Source organism: Saccostrea echinata, unplaced genomic scaffold (genome assembly GCF_033153115.1).
Source record: "Saccostrea echinata isolate AGI-Se365-2 ecotype Australia unplaced genomic scaffold, CSIRO_AGI_Sech_v1 ptg000009l, whole genome shotgun sequence".
NCBI classification, from domain to species: domain Eukaryota; kingdom Metazoa; phylum Mollusca; class Bivalvia; order Ostreida; family Ostreidae; genus Saccostrea; species Saccostrea echinata.
In genome coordinates this window covers 37,444,080-37,459,706 of record NW_026889758.1, presented here as the reverse complement: position 1 = coordinate 37,459,706, position 15,627 = coordinate 37,444,080, and positions in this window count along the sequence as shown.

Sequence of the window (15,627 nt, the reverse complement as noted above, 5' to 3'; positions counted from 1 at the left end):
GTAATAAAAAGAAATTATACACAAAACAAGTTTTTTTTTAAATTCAGAAATTGATTCATGTGAGCCATGAAACATAAATGAAGAACTTTCAACACTTCGTGCACGTACTATTGGATAGGGGTTAGCTTGTTATGCTTTTCATGCACCTTTTCTTTGCTTCTCTCTCTCTCTCTCTCTGCCCCTCTCCCCATCTCCAGTCTTTGAAAGATGATACGTTCCTGCACAATACTAAGGCAATTGCTGGGATAGATAACATAAAATGAGGGCTTAAAAAGTGTTATACGTACTATGGACAACTCAAAAAAAAAACAACACACGTTTACTGTGTACCTGTAGACATTTATTTTACCTGGAGTGATTCTCTTTAACATTTTACCTGTAAGGCGCTGTTCACGTGAATTTCCTATAGTAATTCACAACACACAACATTTCAAAATCTTATCCTCTTGAAATTTTGAAAGACAAAGCTACAATAATTATTAATGGCATCGGTTTGTTGATTGGATCGATCTTACCAAAGCACGTGCCTCCAATGACCAATTTATGTCTAGTAATGAACACACCATTGTATAATTGATATCCATATAATTACATTCCGTGTTTTTAGAAGATTTCGGTGACCCAAACTACTACATATTTGCATGATTACAGCACATTTTGATCGACGTTTTAATCTACATGAATACAGGATATGTATTACATAATATGTCTGGATATTCGAATACAATGCAATTAAGTTCAATTATGGATTGATTATGTATAATGTCATTATGAAGTGCATGTCCCAAGTTTAATTATATTTTTAAATATATGTATTTGTTTAATTTTTAGATATATATTTTTTTCATTATCTCTTATATACACAAGTTCCGAAAAACTAACGCATTGCGCTCTTTGGTTCCTGAACCAAAAATATTTAAAACTTAACGATGAAAATAGTTGAGAAAAATGAGAAATAATTCAAATCCTTAAAGTACTTAGATACCTTTTCCTCTTAGAATATGTACTGACTTAACACAGGTATCTTCTCAACTCTGTAGTAACATCTATAACGGATTTAACTGTTTTCTGCATTTTATGGCAGAAGACAAACGAACCCATATTTCCAAGCCGAAGCAGGGCATCAAGGCTTGACTAACTCTTATATGCTCTTCATAACAACTAAATTAGTCCAGGCACGGCAGAATTTCGTTCTCTGTCAATGTACAGTGCCATTTGCAAGATAATAAAACTGATACTGGAGGGCACTTTAAAAGGTCCTGCAAAATTTTAAGTCAGTGTACCAGAATTTAAGATAAGCCACGTATAAGCTTAAAATTTATTAATTTTTGGATTCATTGCTCTGCAAAAGGTGAACATAACGAACTTAAACAATACAATTCTGTGAAGAGGGCATAAAACACGGACCCCTGGGAAATTCTAGAGGTGTAATCAGTAGCCTAGGAGGAGAAAGTATCCCCTGTTGACTGGTCACGCCCGCTGTGAACCCTGTGTATTGATCAGGTAGACGGAATATTCCGTAGTCAATTTCAGTATATAAAAAAAGCGTAACAATTGGTATGAGTCAGCCAAAATACGACCAAGTGATAGATTATATTTGCCAACAAGGTCATTATTACAACCATAAAATTTACGAAATGCAGACTTTAAATGAGGTTGTTGAAATCCCTGTCTTATCAACTTATCTGTCAGTAGCCTGTCTCTGTTTAAAAAAAATGATCGTACTCGGAGCATGCTCTTGAATATAGAATTAGTTGGGAGATTTAAACACCATATGCAGGTGACAGCGGAATATTACTATATAAATTAGGAATGTTGACAATGGAAAGGCCAACTCGTTTGTCATACAATTTAGTTGTTATTTGGCCCTTACCGTCTATAGTCAGTAAAACATCAAACTATGAAACAGAATATTTGAATAAGAAAAAGCAAATGTGTAAATTTACATTCACGATTTTTTAGATATAGCGAAATATAGCGTAAACACCAAACACATGGTATTAAAAGTACAGATGTAGAATTATTCATTAAAATATATTCTTAATTATTCAAGATCAGACTTAATTCGACTTACCGATTGTAAAATGTTTTATTCTTAGATGTTTGAAGGTAAATAAATTATATGTATTTGTTTACTCGTATTAAATCTACCAATATGGATTCTCAATTAAGTTCAAAATATTTAAATATTTTACAAAATTAACATTGTGTAGTTTTTCAAAAAGACAGGGGACACATTAGAATAATTCAATTTTGTTTGTATTCTGGGCTCTGATTGGTTAATATCCAAAAAGGAACACAAATTATTTCTGTATAACCTGGTATGGTATGGGGACACCCCCACCCACCCCCCCACCCCACCCCCGACAACCAGCTGAATCATCTGTATCCATACAGTCCTCTCATTTCCAGTCCTTGGGATTCATGGAAAATTCCAGATTTAATAAATGTACTTTTAACTTCAAACAATAATTCGATCTAACCACATGTAAACATCATGGCTGCTAGGCCTATGTATCAGTTTTTACCTCCACTCGCTTCCCATTACTTCCGTTACTATGGTTGTATTATTGAGCGGCAAATTTGAACTAATAAAAAGCAATGAAATTTTACACCCACAGTTGTTTTATGATTTTAGAATTAAATTATAAGGAATGACTCTAATTCTTGGCCAAATTATTCGAGTATAACCTGGTTTGGGTCAGTTTACGCTGTTTTATAATCCGCTTCGCGGATTATAAAGCGTAGACTGACCCAAACCTGTTTTATAATCCGCTTCGCGGATTATAAAGCGTAAACTGACCCAAACAAGGTTATGCTCGAATAATTTGGCCAAGAATTAGAGTCATTCCTAAAATACTGTAAAGTCATACAAGCAAAACAAAATTGTTATCTTTTAACATATTCTATCATTGTATTGAATACTAGTAATTTGTCATTTATAAAACTGGTACTTAACGAGGCTGGATCCTGATATTTAAAGTCTTAAACTTTTTTGTGAAGTATATTTTTAGTTTCTACACATAAAGCCTAATTAAAAATCAAAACAAAAAATGGGGATCAATATGCTTCTTTTGGCGCTACAGTACATTTAATATAACCTTTTTGCACTGAAATTTGTGTCTTTATCAAAAATCACATCTTCGACGTTTTCCCTCCAATGTTTTTATCCAAATAAATCATGGGACAAAATAAACTATTAGTCTATTTTAAAAAAGACACATTAAAATTGTGACTAAGAAAAAGTTTCAAATTGCTTCGCATAATCAATTATTTGACCTTTCTGCACTCACAAAATGTGATTTTTCTGGCATTAAAAATTTAACAAGCAAGAAAATTATTTTAAAGTCTTAAACTTTTGCTGAATTTAAAAAGAAAAACAAAAGTGGGGGTCTATGATGTAAGTGTTAATTTTATGTTAAAATTGGCTCAGTTTTTTCCTGGACTTTCAGAATTTGTTTACTATATTTGTCAAAATATAATGAAAGAATTCATGAGAAATAATTTAATAGATATTTCAGAACCAGTATAAAACATTTCACTGCAAAAAACAGCTCTGTGTGCAACCAGCATGGAAAAATAAGAATCTAAACTTAACAGTACTGTATATATTTCAAAAGGGAAAAATTGATCATTGAAAATTTGCATTGTAGAATCCAGATTTAATGTTAGAACTTAAAAATGATGCAAAATTTTAGAAATAAAGGTCCAGACCAAAATCTGCTCAAAAGCTCAGGATCGAACCTCCTTAAGATACCAAATCACACGAAGTGTAAAAAGACATGCTGTATAATTTTATCCTTGACCATTTATTAGAGGATTCAAAATCTTTTGGTCTTTATTCAAGGAATCACCGTCTAGTTTGTGAGGTATGTTAGGGCATTTCCGACAGTTTGAAACGTAGGATAATTTACATAACGGGCGAAATCCGTTATGCATAAATAATCTCACGTTTCAAAATATTATTAATGTCCCTGGCATACCCAACAAACTAGACAGTGATTCCTTATACTAAGATTTATATGTGAAATAAAAAAATTTAAATATAAATTTTAAAAAATGCTGTCTAATAGATTTAAGAAATGAATGTAATATTTTTTTTTCTTTGACCGAATTATCAAAGAAAAATTTGGACGGAAAAGGTCATCAATGCGCGGAGACCATTGATGAAAAAGTTTTCCTTCCAATTTCTTCTTTGATAATTCGGTTAAAGAAAAAAAGATACTTTCATTTCTTATCATTTAATATTTATCTTTCAGTGATTAGATTTAACATGAGAACAAATGATAACCCAACATATAACTTAATTTGAAAATATGGGACCTAATTTTTCTGACGCGGAGTAATACATAACGAACAAACTGTCGTGTCGTTTCTATTGTGGGGATACTAAAATATCAAATTGACTGAGACCATATGTTTTACTCCAACTATAGCCACTATTGTCATAATTTGATTCAAATTGAATCTTCATCACACGGCTTAACTGACTAATCTATTGTCATTCATGTTCCTTCCTTTGAATAAGTTTGAATTCTACTTACTCAAAAGTGTTTTGTACGAACTTTGGCCCAGTAGAAATATGGAAGACTAGATGAAATCCCGCGCAAGCGCGGGGAATTGAATTTATACCACTAACGACAGAAAATATATAATTGTAGTTTTTACTGACAGCCTACAGGCTTATAGCAGGAGGAAATACTTCAAAATCCTGCATGAAGTAGATGAATGTCTCCACCCCACCCCCCGCCCCTACCCCCTTTTCTGTAAAAACTTGAAAAAATAACAATTTCGTTAATTGGCGTTTATTGTGAAACCTGTTATATACTATGTTATGGATATTGTACTTCAGATGCTCATATTTCATTTCCGTCAAGGATAAAAGTAGCGAATATGCACATTTTACTGATAAACTGCATGATTTTTTTTTCGGGGGGGGGGGGGATTCACAAATACTTGGGTCTTGGTTTATAAATATGTATGTACCTTATTTATACCTAAAAAATGTAGTTTACTTTATATATATATATATATCAATAGGGTACATACATACATTTCTAAATCAAGACCCAAGTACCGGGTATGTGTAAAAATTAGTTTTTAACGCCCTATGAATAAGCCGAACTCGTATTTGATACAAAAGACTGTATTCAGAAAAAAAAATGAAATGTATTGATTAAAGCACAACATTTTACACAGCTTTAATTGTATTTGAACAATACCTTATTCATGAATTTTCTCTTTTAATGTTAGCAAGTTTATTACGAAGTACAAATTGTACTTCGGGTTCGTTGCCACGATGCTCTCGGTAAGGAATATATGTACATGTATATATAATTTTACCGATAAATTTATTAGAAAAACCTACTACATACATGAAATAGTCTTTCGATATATAAATATATTCAAAACTTATAGTGTTATCAATGATTTACCATTATTTCAATGACCATTCATACAAAAGTTTTTTTTTTTTAATTGATCGCCTCGTTTTTCTTTTTAACATCGGGCTCGATGCTATATGATGTTCTAGAAGCTTCCCTCAATATTAAGATCGGTGAATGACGAAAATAATTTGCATATTTCCCTCTTTAATCGGTTATCACAACTTATTTCTTTTATATCATTTAAATCAAGTTTTGATTGAATAATTCAGTGATGACGTTTAATTAAATAAATAAATGATTGCTTGTTGTCAGTTTCATTAAAAATTGCCAGTATCTTAGATCCGCCAACCGGAAACGCCACCGTACTCACGTTTTTGCTATTTCATGGCTGTTTATAGAAAATAAAAGTAGACTTTTAATTTTATGTACGATACTGACTATGCGAGTGAAATATAAATATAGTTTACGGACATCATCTTGTATACAGTGTATTGTTAGAGGAGAAAGTAAGAACTCTGGTGCACCCGTATCGGAGTTTATTTGCAAACTTTATTAATCTATAATTTATAAGTATAGATGTGAAAAGTTGACAGACATAAAGACAATCGGAGCCACACACAAACAGACAACGAGCAGCAAAAAAAAAACATCTCATGATCAGTCTTTGGCTTATATGAGCTTACAAAAAGCAAATAAATGTCCATATTATTAGTTAATGTTTATTATAATAACGGAATGATTTAATGAGTAAAGGGAAAGGATAATAGATATATCTTTAGTATCTCCACATTATTTTCTTCAGAATCTTATTTATTTTTATGGACATAAAAATAATCCGGTTCATAAATAATCCGGATTAGTCTCTGTAATATAACCAACCCTTTCATCGACCAACTCCATAATTTGAATCTGCAAATATTGGTTTTTATTATTATTATCGATATAAGAATACGGTAATGTGGGGAATCTTTCATGCTACATTTATTGTAGGAATTCCCAAAGTAAACACACATATATTTGGCAAAATTCTGTCAAGGAAGTGATGAAACATGCCAGACTTCCCAGAGGGTTTGAATTGATTTTTTTGAATTTATCAATAGAGAGTAAGTAAGTCTTCACGAGTAACATATGTGTCCTGTTTCGTTCAAATCCCATTCGGTGAATAAGAGGATTAGTGTGAGCTCTAGAAACTTCATTGTAAATTCTGGTCAACTCAGTGTAGCTTGTCATAGTTTTTTCTTATATATCACGCTTATGTTTTCAAATTAATTTACCATAGAATGCGTGTATGTTATTTCTTCTTTGTTTTTTTATAATCGCTCAAGGTTCAGATTTTAGATATTGCTCTAAAGTTTGCTCTTATTAAAAGTTCAAGAACAGACAACACATAAATATTACTTGGAGATTCGTTCAAATACTGAATTCCAAAACTTCATAAAATTCTTACAAAGATATATTGCAGGATACAGTGAATGTTCAACCAAGCCCCTATGATGGCCTATCTGAAGTGACAATGTTGTGGTAGTCGTTGTAGACCTCGTCTCTCAACAATCTGATGTAATTTTTGTGCACCTTTATTGTCCCCAGCTTTTGCGAAAGCGAGGGGACATTAAATCTCATTCGTCTATCAGTCTGTCACAAAAAATTTAACCTTGGTCACAACCTTTGAATGAGAAAAGATGGGGCTTTTATATTTCACATATATATTACCTGTGACAAGACCTTTCCAAATATACTAAAATTTATGACCCCGTGACCTTTACCTTAATATTTGACCTATTTTTCAACACTTACATCATTTCACTTTCCTTGGTCATAACTTTCGATCGAGAAGAGACAGGACTTTCTTATTTTACAAGTACATTACATGTCTTAAGACCTTCCATATGTACCATAATTGTTGATCTTGTGACCTTGTTCTTGAAGTTTGACCTACTTTTCTAAAATTAACATTGGTTATAACTTTTGTATGAGAGAAGTTAAGTCATTCGTATTTGGAATGTGCATTACCTATGACAAGCCTTCTCCAAATATGCTGTGATTTTTGACACCGTGACCTTCAAGTTTGACCTACTTTTCAAAAATTTTAACACTGGAGATAACTTTTGAGTGACAGAAGAAAGGACGTTCATATTTGACAAATGCATCATCTGTGACAAGAAGTTTCCGAAAGAGCTTTGATATTTGACCCTGTGACCTTGACATTCAAGTTAGACTTGTTTTTCAACAATTTTATCATTGCTGCTAACTTTTGAAGGAGAGAAGATAGGGCATTCACATTTGACAAGTACATTACCTGTGGGAAGACCCTTCCAAGTGCAATATGATTTTCAACCCCTAACCTTGTCCTTGAAGTTTGCCCTAATTTTCAACAATTTTAACATTGCTGAAAACTTTTTGAATGGCAGAAGATGATATTTATATTTGACATGTGTATTCCCTATTTCAAGATCTCTCCGAATGTACTCTGGTTTTTTAACCTTGACCTCTAAGTTTAACTTAGTCTTTTCCATATTTTTACATTGGTAAATTCTTTTGAATGAGAGAAGATAGGGCTTTCATATTTTACATGTACATTACCTATGACAACACCTCTCAGAAAGGTTAATCATATTTGACTGCATTACCTTGATCTAGAAGTTTGAAGAACATAAAAACAAGACAATTACCATATGCCATAAATAATTGCATCCCAACTGTCGCAGACAGGCCGATTAGTTGCCACACAAAAGGAATACAAGAACAAAGTTCTTTGAATTAATCACATTTTATTGGCTCAATACATATTTAAAATTTAAAAATGGTTCGCTGTTTGGGTTGAATGGCTTCCTGGACCAAATAGGATCTTTAAAATTATTGTAAATTACAAATTATATCATTTGTATTTGAAATACTACAGTATAATAACTTGATCAAAACATTTACTGTAAACTACATTTTACTGCAACTACTCAAGCATTTTACTGCATACTGCATTTTACTGCAACTACTCAAGCATTTTACTGCATACTGCATTTTACTGCAACTACTCAAGGATTTTACTGCATAACTCCACAAAATATACGAAATATTTGTGTACTATACACACGTACTTTACACCATACATTGTAGTTACTACATACTTTAATATACCCGTATACTACCGGTACTAGACATGGCCGTAGGAACCGGGGGGCATGGGGGGCCGTGCCCCCCCCCCCCCCCCTAATTTTGCCGATGTATAGATTACTATAGAAAACATAGCTAGTATGTGTTTGTGCCCCCTCAATAAAAACGTCTGATGACCTTTTTTTTTTGGCTTGTCAAGGAATTTTTACTTGATAGTGTCCCCTCAACTTAAAATGTATGGCTGCCCCCCCCCCCCCCCCAAACTGAAATTGCTTCCTACGGGCCTGTTAGAATAATACTTAATTGTGTGTTGTTTCACGCCCCGTTCGATGAATAATACTTGAAATGATAGCAATGCACATATAACTCAATCACATAATTTACATCAAAATTAAGAACGAAGGTCTTTGGCCATTTCAGGAAACTGTATAAGATAAAACCTTTTAATTTATAAAACAAACTTACCACAAAAGAGATGTGAAAGTCTGGTCAAATTATACTTTACCTTTATGAAGAATAATAATGTATATGCGAGCAAGTGAAGTCCGTCTGCTCCACTCAATTGCTACACCCAAACTGAATACAAAACCGCACGAGATTTGAACCCGCCAAGTAAATTCCAATGATCAAATAAAATGTTATGGAACACAGTTATGACATTTAAGTTAGTTAATTACATAGCATAAAACATGTATGTTAAAATATATGGAACCATGTTTGGACGTTAATTGTGACACCAACTACCAAGACACCGAAGGCCTTTGAATTTTGCTTGTTAGCAAGCCTGTTTTATATACATGTACATGTACCTAAGAAGCGGAATTTATTCAAAAACTTCTTCCTGAAAAGAAAACTCGCTGTGACCTTTATCTCGACATTTAGGTATGTACGACGTTTATTAATCAACAATAGTGACTTCTTTTCAAATTACGACTCAATATATCCCATTAAACTCGAAATAATAGACACTACCGAGTCGGCTACATCTGTTTCATGTCTGGATGTTTTACTGACTATAGACAATAATGACCAACTACTTACTAAATTGTATGAAAAATGGGATGACCAGCTTTTCCACGTGATCGGAAGGCCCGGGTCGTTTGCCGTGCCGAGTCAAACCTAGGACGTTAAAATGGGTAGTAATTGTTACTTCGCTAAGCGCCCAGTAATAGAAGTGAAAGTCACGGGTCTTTCGGATAAGACCTTAAAAACCAAGGTCCCGTGTTACGGTAGGCGTTGGCACGATAAAGAACCCTCAATGCGCAATGTACATGAGTACCAATTATAGGTCTAAATTTGAAGCCCTTCATGGGTATATGGTGACGTCTCTATATGAGTGAAAAAATTCTAGAATGAGACTTTAAACAACATACAATCAATTAATCAACTTTTCCATCATCAACTTCTCTTGATAATTTAGCAATATCCGTATGGTGTCTCCTGAATCCAAACGCAAGAGTACGCTCTGAAAACGATCAATGTTTAAACCAAGACAAGCTACTGACAAATTAGTTGATTTTACAAGGATTTCAACAAAGCCGTTCAAAGTCAGCTTTTTGCAATGTCTACGGTTGTTATAATTACCCTGTATGTAAATACAGGGTCATTTACATATTCAGAATTTGAAAGAAAATTAGATGTAAATAGTTTTAGAAATAAAGAAATATCAGTACAGTTTATATTCGAAAGAGATCTGGAATTTCTTATTTGAGATAAAAATATTTTATTTTATTTTTTAAATAGATCGAAGAACAATGTTACTTTATAAATCTTTTATAAAACCAAATGTTGATAGAATTGTTGCTTTTGTTTTTCTGCTTATCACGTTGCTTTTCATATGGTGCAAATGTATATGATGTAGATGAATTTAAAGGCACCTCTCTATTTATCTTTTACGCAGGCGACCTATTGCTATCTGTTTCGTTAGTCGTCGTGCATAAACTTTATAACATTTTTAGCGTCTATTTTAGAACAGCTGAACCCATTTCAAAAAATTTAGCTACATGTATATAGTATCCATGGGTAAACAGGAACAAAAATGTGAGTTTTGTGGTCCGTGACGCTTGAGGAATAGCCCAATATATGCCATCACATTTTTATGCAGTCTGAAATTTTTTTTCCCCTCCTGGATATCTAGCAGGCAAACTACTCCCCTAACCATTTATAGGTCACCTGAGCCACTCAGATGACCTATTGCTATCGGTTTTTGTTTGTCGTCGCCCGTTAACTTTTGATCATTTTCAAGTTCTACTCTAGAACCGCTTAACCAATTTCAACTAATTTTGGGATATAGCTTCCTTGGGTGATGGGGGAAAAAATTGTGAATTCCATGTCCCTGCCCCCTGGGCCTAAGGGGTGGGGCTAAAACCACCAAAATTGACGCAATCTTTAAAAATTTTCTTCTTTACTCAATAGTTTTTGAATTCGTTATCAATTATTTAATCTGTGGGAACAAATTTCTCGAATTCATTTTAACAGATTCTAAAATTTGTTTTATCGAATTAATTTTGAATTAACGAAGTTCAGAATTCATAATTTCAAATTGACAGATGTCTAAAATCTGTTTTAACCTTTTTCTATTTACGGAAGCCCATTTAGGACCTATCAAAAAATATTTTTGAATTCGATATTACGAGAATTGTCGAATTCGTTATAACGAATTTATCGTTATAACAAGTTTAAGAATTGGTTGAAAATTGACAAGTTTAATTCGTTATAACAAATTTTGAAATTCCATTAAATGAATTTTATTTGATATATGAAATTTTTGAATTCGTTAGAAAAAATTCAAGAATTTTGACAAATTAAGCTCGTTGAATCGATTCCTACATTTATTATAAGAAATCAGAAGCATTTATTGATAAGTTCTGAATGGGCTTAACCAGACGTGAATCAGTTACAGCCTAAAAATTAAACGTTTGTTGTTGTTGTTTTTTACACGGAAGCCATTTTATATATTTAGAACCTATCAAAACTATAAAGAATTGTCTAATTTTTTAAAATGAATTTAATTTGTATAATAGCTTTCTGAATTCGTCATAACGAATCTTATCTCTTTCTTTGTAACGAATTCATTTTGTTATGCCAATTTTAATGAATTTTACATTTCATAATTTCAAATTGTTTAATTCGTTTTAAAGGATTATAAAATCTGTTATAACATGTTTTCTTTAATTTGAGATAAAAGATTGCAGATTTTTTGAAAACAAATTTAAACAATATAAACTTTAACATAATGTAATTTGTGATTCGAATTGTTTAAATATGGTTTAATAAATTTTAACAGTGTGATGCGTTATAACAGATTTATTTCGGTAAAATAAGTTCAAAAAATTCGATACATCGAATTAAATCAATGGGATTCCGTAGTATCTGGTACATTAAGTCGTCAAAGTTTGCTATAATTCGATACTTAGGGAAAGTTACTAATAGATAAAATCAATATGCAATGATACCTTTCTTGCTGCGGAATCCTGCTAGGATAATCATGATTGTACCACTGCAATTCATGTAATTTGTTTTTTAGTCTTGTGTAATTTATACATGTAACAAAACTGAATGGTTTTAACTCAAATACATATTTCTAAGACAGGATAAAAGAAATAATCGATGAAAATGATTATCTTTTTTGCAATGTTCTTCGCTATTATATTTCTACCCGTCCGCTACACTGTATATAATCGCTGTTGCAGTGATATATAAATATACACACAATGTATGTACACAAGATGAAATTTGCTTGAAATCTAGATCTATGACTCTGACATCTTCGTAATTAATTCATTTTTATTATACATATACATCAACATGTAAAAAAAAAAAATACTCAGTCACAAATATGCAAAAGTACGGCCCTACCACTTTCAAACGTAAATTATATTCACGACTGGGTACAGTCCCTGAAACGTTCTACTTTCCCATTTTTCCGTTCGCTCACCGTTCGTTCACCGTTCGTTCAGCGTGCGTTCACCGTTCGTTCAGCGTGCGTTCACCGTTCGCTCTCCGTTCACAGTTTTGCGTTCACCGTTCACCGTGCGCTCGCGTTCACCGTTCACAAAGCGTTCAGCGTTCGCTCTTCGTTCCGTTCACTTTGCGTTCACCCTGCGTTCAGCGTTCACCTATCGTTCAGTTTTCATTGTCATTCGGAACTCCGAAGTGAAAGGACTTATCTTTTTGTAGTTAAGGAGTTACAGGGTTTTTTTTTAATTTATTAACTAACATATCGTGTTTGAAGAATCATTATTTCATGAGGAAAAATATCTACGGTACATATTTTTATTATTGTAACTTAGCTGTTAGGTTATTTATTAAATTACTCTGGAAAATAAATGTTGTTACAAGCACATTCTGTACCTATGTAGAACGATGCTGAAATATTAAATTTAGCTAAGGGCAATGTGCAAATACTTCAAGCACTGCAACATTTTGTTTTGTTAAAGACGACAAATCGTTAATGGAGATATAATTATTCAAGTCAAATAATTACACAGCAAAATTATGAAAATATTTATTTCTAATACTTTTTTTTTTCAATTACTACAGAAAATATAATAGAACTAGTTCTGAGAGTTATACATAGTACTGCGGATATCCTGTCAATTTATTATCTTTAAAACGAATTAAATTGATAGTGTGGTTAAAGGAAATATTTATTTAAAATGTAATGCACTACAGAATTTCTCTACTGTAATATGTAAAGTCTATAATTATAGAGAGAAAAAAAACTTTCTTCACCGTAACTTTATATGTTTGCCATTCGATATGATTAATACCCCCCCCCCTTTCCCCCTAAATCGGTGACTTAGTCAGTACCGTATTTCCAGAATATTTTAATTAACGTTTAAAAAAAGCTACGGTCTGTTTTAGAACAAAAATTTCAGTCTCAAAACAAACATGCATCTAAAAAAGTCACAAAACAATAGTAGATCAAAAATGTACACGTGTCGGCGGTGGTATTTGAAATTGGCAGAGAGTATGTTTCACATTCAAGTGTTAATGCCCAATGTATTTTACTAATTTATTATTCAAATGTTGGAATCAAATCTAGAAATGATAAAAATAAATGTTATAAGTTGTTGGAAATACTCGCACTTCGTCTTCGATGTGACGAAACTTTCACACCTGCACAGTGTCGAATGATTTTGATTGACAGGACAAGCACGTGGACTTCGTGTGAACTTGAAGCAGGACAATAAAAAACGAGTATGACTGTCAAACAAATGGATATGATTTGTTGATAAAAAAAAAGTTACTTTCACTGTCTGGTATATTTAGAAAAAAAGTTTCAGAGTTTTTGTTTGATATAGGTACAAACATTTGGTGAAGCCTGAAAGGAGGGGGGGGGGGGGCGGCTAAAACTGAATATTACTCTCTCTCTCTCTCTCTCTCTCTCTCTCATTTGTCTGTTTGATAAAAACTCTAACACCATATTACTTAAATATCAAGTTCTGAAAATTGAATTTATAACAAATAATATGAATATGTATCTTTGTATCATCTTGTCCGAGTATAATCACGGCCATCTAGAGATGCATGTAGACGTCTGCTCAATAAATCATAATGAAAAATAGAAATGACACACAATATATTATTGTATTAAAAATTTAAAATACGAGCGTACAAATGTAATTAATTTTTTTTCATTACTTTACACGAAATCGCCTTGACACGGAGATATATATATGAATATAAGTTACAACCGCTTTAATTCATTCTATAAATCATAATTTTTCTCTAATTTGTTATCAACTAAAAATAAACATTTTTATTTTCCAACTAAAAACAATATCTTTTATACTTCAGCGTTCGGCAACAATTGCAATGTTTTAATGCGATAAAAATCGTGTGATTAAAAACTTAATGTGCATGCATCGTCTTTCTTAGGACAATTTTGGAGAATTTATTTTATTGACTTATTTATTCATTCATTTATTTGTTTACTTATTTATTATTTGGTGTTTTTTTTTTTTTGGCACCTGACATTATAATACAATAAAATAGTTTCAATGCAAGGAAAAGATCAGAGGCATTCCGAATATATCGTTCATCTTGCGTTCACCGTTCGTTCACCGTTCACTTTGCGTTCGCGTTTGCGCTCCGTTCGCGTTCTGCGTTCGCTCACCGTTCACCGTTCACACATCGTTCACCAAGTTGCGTTCAGCGTTCACACATCGTTCACTCACCGTTCGCTCTGCGTTCGTTCAGCGTTCGTTCACCGTTCGTTCAGCGTTCGCTCACCGTTCAAGTGGGAAAGTAGAACGTTTCAGGGACTGTAAGATTCGACATCACATATATCATGTAAAAATGAAGAAATATCTGTTTTGTGGTGAGAGGAGATAGGACTTCACGTTCCTGGAATTTTGATATATATACTAGGGAAGAGAGCTGAAAATGTTATTAAACAACCATGGGGAAAATCAAAGACATCCAGCTGAGCGGTATATGGTGTTTCAGGAATTCCTTGATTCTGGTTAAAGGGCATTTACCGTGCATATCTGATGTCTGAACAGGTAATAATATAAATAATGCAGATGTTTACTAAATTACCGAGTTAATGTAAAAGGAAATACATGTATGAAACATTAATTTTACATAGTTGATGGATTTTCCTTGCTCACTTTAGATTGCATTATTATGCAAGGACGTTCGATGAACGACATAGTTACCGTATAAACTACTAAATCTGCTTACAGCATACAGTTCCATGTAAACATTAAATTAAATTTATTTCAGTAATTCAAACAGGGATATCTATGTAGCCAAGAATAACATTATTTTTTTTTTCATCCATTTTCACCACCCATGATAACAGTCTCTGATGATTAGTGATCCCAATGTTGAAGCGGATTTGTTGTTGAACACTCATTTTCAAACCAAGAAAAAAATTATTACTGACTTCAATCTACTGTTTCTTACATGTGTACTTATGTGATTTGCCAAGTTACAGTTATACCAAACAAGCCGGGATTGACCATAACGCTTTATTACAGCATTTTTCACTCACGATAAGAAAAATAGGTAGCAAGTGTTCCTTCGCCAAGCGCTCGGCACTTTGAAATGAAATTTTGTGGGTAATTCGAATGAATTCTTCAAAACCGAGGCCCCATGTCACGGTAGGCGTTGGCTCGATAAA